Source organism: Papaver somniferum, chromosome 5 (genome assembly GCF_003573695.1).
Source record: "Papaver somniferum cultivar HN1 chromosome 5, ASM357369v1, whole genome shotgun sequence".
NCBI classification, from domain to species: domain Eukaryota; kingdom Viridiplantae; phylum Streptophyta; class Magnoliopsida; order Ranunculales; family Papaveraceae; genus Papaver; species Papaver somniferum.
Window position 1 is genome coordinate 138301698 of NC_039362.1, and position 6183 is coordinate 138307880.

The 6183-nt window shown below is 36.1% G+C and overlaps 1 pseudogene; it reads left to right on the top strand.

The window, feature by feature from the left end:
* Window positions 1-2267: 2267 nt before the first annotated feature.
* Window positions 2268-5329, top strand: LOC113279693 (annotated as a pseudogene).
* Window positions 5330-6183: the final 854 nt, after the last annotated feature.

Below are 6183 nucleotides of genomic sequence, written 5' to 3' on the forward strand. Positions count from 1 at the left end.
GGAGCTACTTGATGAAGTACTAAATGGGTTTAATAGGAAAATTTGAAATGGAGTATGTTCTACTAGAAGTAAAAGACTTAGCAAAGGATCTGTTGGCTTGACAGATTTAATTTGTAAACTACATTTATACCCTTTCATTTTAGCTGGTGAGAAGGCTTGTAATAGGGTAGTAGGATTGAAAATCAGTACAAAGTTTCTAATTTCATCCTTGAGACCACTAATAAACTCAGAATAAAGAATTATTCTGATAAATAAGGGTTCTTACTATTAGAGCTTCAAATTGCTCAAAATATTCCTCCACCGTAGTGACTTGATCTAATTTTTAAACTCACAAACATAATTATCACCAATAGGATTCTCAAATCTAGCACACACTTATTCAGATAAATACTTCCACGTCAAAACATCTTTACCAACTTAAAAACCCAAAACCACTTAACTGCTTTGTCGTCTAGGTAAACGGATGTTATACTTACCTTCCGAAAATCATCAATATGGTTGAGTTGGAAATCTCTTTCAGGTTTCTGGACATAACCTTTAAGATTGTAACTATCAAAACGAGGGAATAAAACTCTTGATTGAGGATGAAACTCTCGACCACTTGCAGAAGAACAGATTTTCACCACTAACAAAACCTGAAAAACCTTCACAATAATATCAGATTCGGTTGTTCCACTTGGATTTACAAATTTTTGGTTGGTAAAACAACTGTGTGAAGTCAGAATCGCAACTAATTCAACCAATTAAATGCGGGTCTTCCTTGGGAAACATTGTAGTAGATAAGACATTCAGTTTTTCTTCTAATTCATCTAGTTTTGACTATTGTTGTTTGGATTCCGGCTACATCCTTCACTATTGGTTTACCAGATCTTCCCATGATGATTAGGAAGAAACCACTATGATGCCAAATGTATTGTAGTTAATACAATTGATATCAAAATTGCGAGGAAAGAAAGAAAAAATTAAGAAAAGATAGATTATCCAGTTAAAAGAATAACGTAATTTTTATGAGATTTCATTAATGATTTATGGCCTTTTTACACATTTATAACAACAAAAGCAAATACCTAGTGTGGGCCATCAGTTACAAGACACCTAGCGACATCTCAAATTTTCATCCGGAGAATAATAAAATGATTTGATAGCCATAAAATATATTAAAGGCAACACCAATACAACTAGTACTCATTTATTCTAAACTAAGGGCACCCCGAGTCCATGAAAAAATCAAACTCTTTTGTAAACTTTAAAGTTTTAGGTTTTATTTTAGTCAGTAGACATGAAATTTTGTAGACAAGAAATATTTTATCCTTTTGTAATCGAAAACATCTAGGCGGGAAATAACCTAATCTTTTATGAACAAGTTGTATAACTAAAGCCCCAGTAGCCATGCAACTCATTTTGGTTCATAGTATATCATGGAAAGATCTATATAATCAATGTGGTCCATATAAATATCTTTTTGGCGGGGAAAAAAAGAAAAAAAGAACTTTAACTCCATGAAAATATAACAACAAAGCGTCATAGTATTAAATTATGTTTTAGCGATCAATGAAACGCATGATCATATGAGCGGATACCAAGATTAGCGGCGATACCATTCTTTGTACAACAAGCAAAACATAATCGTCCGACCACTCAAATGATACACCTGTTAGTCTAGGTATCCGCCCATATACACCAGGATGATGAATTGTACGGTGAATTCAGTGAACTCTACTCCCCAATTACCCTTTATATTCGCGGCCCTTCAACTTCTACATGAAAATAAAAAGTGCAAGATACCGTGATGGACCAAACCCTATTCCATCAAAATATAACAATAAATAATCATCAAATTATGTTTTAGCGATTATTAAAATGCATGATTTATATGTGCCGATACCAAGGCCAACATGGATATCATTCCATATACTACAAATTAGAACGTAACTGATCATGACTGTCAGATCAATTATTAAAAAACATGATTTATACGGGCGGATACCAAGACTTACAGGAAAACCATTTCATATACAACAAATAAAATGTAACCCATCACAACCGTCCGATCACTCAAGTGGTACGACAGTAAAATCATGTAAGGTAAATCCAAGATAGGCGGTGAACCCAACTCCCCAAGTACCCCCTCAATTTCGCGACCCTTCAACTTTCTTCCATAAAAAGAATAAGTCCGATACCGTGATGGACCGGACCCTATTCCATCTAACCTAAACCCCCATATAACAAGAAACCTCGCCCCAAAATCTTGTTTCACTTTATCAACAAGGTAGAGACGAAAAAAAAAAAATTGGGGGAAGAAGAAAATTTAATGGAGACCCGGTCGAAAAAACAAGAAAATTTGTTGGAGAAGTTTTTGATCAAGAACTGCAACAAGAAAAGGAAATTCAAGGAAACAAAACAATATGGATTTCATACGTTTGGTGAACCTGGTTACCCTAGTGATTTCACTGGTACATTTCGTCAGAATATCAGAAAATTCATCAAGAAAAGTGGTGAAGAAGAAGGTGTTGATATCGAAGGTTGGCCGACTTGGTGCACACTTCTTGTTAATGAAAAGATGAAGGACGATGATGGCGGTCGCGTTATGGTTCCTCTTTATACAATTGAAGAAAGGGTTAAACATTCGAAGAAACCGTTTTGTGATCAATGTCGAAGTTCTGGTAAGAATCTCCTTTCTCTTTGATTTGCAGTTTCAATTTGAGTTATATGTATACAATTGAATTTCTGTTTGAATTAAGATTCAGGGGTTTAGATTTTAGGTTTTTTATTCTTCTTGATTTTGAATATCTGTTTGAATCGTGCAGTTTTGGGTTTGTTTTATTGGGTAGATGATTATCTGTCTGTGTATGTTTGATTCAATTCAATTGAATTGAATTTAAGATGAATTGAATTCAAGATTAGGTTAAACTGTGTTCTTGATTTGTTCAATTTTGTTAATTAGGTTGGGGTCATCACTTTGTATCAAAAAGAAGGTATCATCTGATAATTCCAGTTCAAGATGAATGGCATAAATTCCCTAATATAAGCCTGTTTGATCAAACTCATCTCTTACATGGATTGATTCATTGTAATGGATTTGGACATCTTCTGAGTATCAATGGGTTTGAAGGAGGGTCTAAGTTTATGTCTGGACAAGAAATCATGGATCTCTGGGATCGACTTTGTACTGCTCTCAAAGTTCGGTATAATCTCTATCTTTTATCTTCTTCGTTTTCTTTTAAAGAAATGTCCCTTTGTGTTTCAAATGAGTAAAATTCTGGGGTTCTCTGATTTGCAGGAAAATTTCTGTTGAGGATGTATCTAAGAAAGGATCAACGGATCTCAGGCTTCTTTATGGTGTTGCTGATGGGCGCACATGGTTTGGAAGATGGGGATACAAATTCTGTCGTGGAAGTTTTAATGTCACTAAAAACAGTTATGATACAGCAATTCGCATGTTAAGTTGGTTGAAGCTCGATAAGATTATCGAAGATTCTGGTAATAAAGATCTCCTTCGTTTCATGTTATTTGCCTGTAAAGCTTTGTCAGGAGACTCAAAACCTCATTCTGTTGTTAAACCCATTAGTGAGATCACTTGACAAAGACTCAAAACCTCATTCTGTTATCAAACCCATTACTGGATCACTTCAAGAAAGCCTGCCGTTCCAGGATGTCAGCAGCAAACACGGCAACAGAAAGAACAAGGATAATGACAGCAAGAGCAGGGAGAACTATGGCAACAGCAGTAACAAAATCAGTACTAAAAAAATCTGCTCTTGCAGTATGTCTGTCTCTTTGCTGAAGAAATGCCTAGTAGATGGCCTGCCAAAAGATTAGAATATGCTGCAGAAGTAATTATGGGTGCCCTTAGAGAAAAGGATTCTGGAATGTCTCGTCAAGAAGTAAGAGATGCAGCAAGAGTTCATATTGGTGATATAGGGTTACTAGACTTTGTTCTGAAATCTAGCGACAGTTTGATTGTTGGCGATTACTTTGTTAGCCGATCCAGAAATCCAGGTACTCATACATATGAGTTCAAGTCTTGCAAGTGTAGAAACTTAATTTATTTCGCTGCAGAAGAGGCTACTAGTAACTGGTCTGCAAGAAAATTAGAAGATGCTGCAGAAATAATTCTGAATGCCCTAAAAAATAAGAGATCTAGAATGTCCCGTGAGGAACTAAAAGAAGCAGCAAGGTCTCATATTGGTGATACAGGGTTACTAGACTATGTTCTGAAATCTATCAACAATGTGATTGTTGGTGAATACGTTGTTCGCCGAGTCACAAATCCATGGACTAAAAAATTTGAGTTCGAGATTCATGAACTCCATGGTGAAGATGTATGTAAAGCGCCGGAAAGTACTTCATCTGGTCCAGTTGCGCCGGAAAGTACTTCATCTGGTCCAGTTGCAGTCACAAATCCAAAGACTACAAAATTTGAGTTCCCGCTTGCTGATACTACTACTACTAGCACTGCGACTTCTGCTGCTCATATTACTTATACCACTCCTGGTTTAGACCTATACAATGATGTTTTGTATCTCTTTAGGGAAGTACTTCTTCAAGGGTATGATGAGAAGATTATAACTGATTTGAGTAGTCGTCAATTGTCGGCTCGGGCAGTTTTAGGTGGTAAGCATTTTGTAAGGAATGGCCATTGAGTGATGAAGACGGTAACTTTCTGAGCTTTGTATGTCGACTCAAACCGTGTTTGTTTGAGGATGGACAGAAATATGAGTTAAGTCGGTCATTTTCACCACCAGGTGAGTTGGTGGTAGTGCCTCTTTGTACAACTATTGGTGAGTCGAAGAAGGAAATTCAGTGGGCATTTAGGGATACATACTGTTTGTTGGAAAATTTTGATGTGACTGAAATAGAAGGGGCAGAAGGGTTTCATTTGCTGGTGATGTTTGGGTGTCGGGTAATGGACTGGGTGAAGGGAGTGATGCGTTGAAGTATGAGGCTGGCATTGATAGTTGGACTGTTGATTATAGTTGTGGAGCTAAAGATGTTGGCGGGGAGAGGATGGTAACTTGCAGTATCTGTGAGGTAGGGAAGCATACTAGGTGCAGTGACATCGATAATGCTGAAGCAGTGCCGTGGTTGTATGTCTGTGCTGATTGTAATGCTGCAGTTCAGCTTTTTAAACTACTGCAAGGATCCTGAGTTATAGTGGTGGGTACTAATTGTGTGCCATGAGTTTCCAGTTTTGTATGAAGCTTTGATTGGGATAAAACTAAAATTGTACAGAGAAATCCTCTTTTTAGGATATACACAGATTCATTCAGTTTGTTTAGCAATTCTTTCTTATTTAAAATTATTTAAAATGAATAATAATGAATGGGTAGATTGGTGAATATTTTTCTTTTGTATAAGCATTTTTTGAATTTCTTTTCTACGGAGGTGAATACGTTTTTATGGTTCATCTATGAATCTTTTTGTTCGGTAGCTTATAGAGACGCATACAGACTCCCCCTCGTTCACGCACAAGAAGAAAACAGAACTTCAACTTTTGATCTTCCTCCCCACCCTAGATTTGATTGAAGTTGGGTAGTGTGGGTACATAATATCACTTCGCTAAATTTTACACGAGGAAAAGAGAGACGCGATGAAGAAGATTTGGTACACGAGAAACCATTACATAGGTAGAAAGAATAGAATCATGCGGAAAGTATGATTTTTATGCGAGTAAGACACATCGCGCAAAGAAGAAGATAAGGTTCACATGAAAAGTATGAACAACACTTTTCATGTCAAAGTAATATCTCTTGGAGAGAAAGGTGAGTGTTCAAGGAGAGTTTGTTGGGTTATTCTTTAATATCATCATCTTCATATTAGAGTTGTGAGTTATGTTTCACATGACTTGAATAATTGTTAGTGATCATCATTTGGGTGTACTGTGGGATTTCCTGCGGTTACATTTGAGCGCTAGAATATAACTTGGAGATAATAAGAGGATTTATCCTCACCTTCAGGTTTATTATTGAAAAACATGGTTGTAAATTATAGTTTTCTCATGTTCTTTTCATTGTTTTGTTGTTAAGTTTTCTATCATCTTATTTTCATGAAAATCTGGATTTATAAATCTCTTTGCTCTTAAGTTTCATCACAAGTTTGAGCTTTTCTCATCTCTCAATTCTTAGATATGGAATTTATTAAGAGTTTCATCAAGTTTTTGAACTTTCTCACATTTTGGTTTTC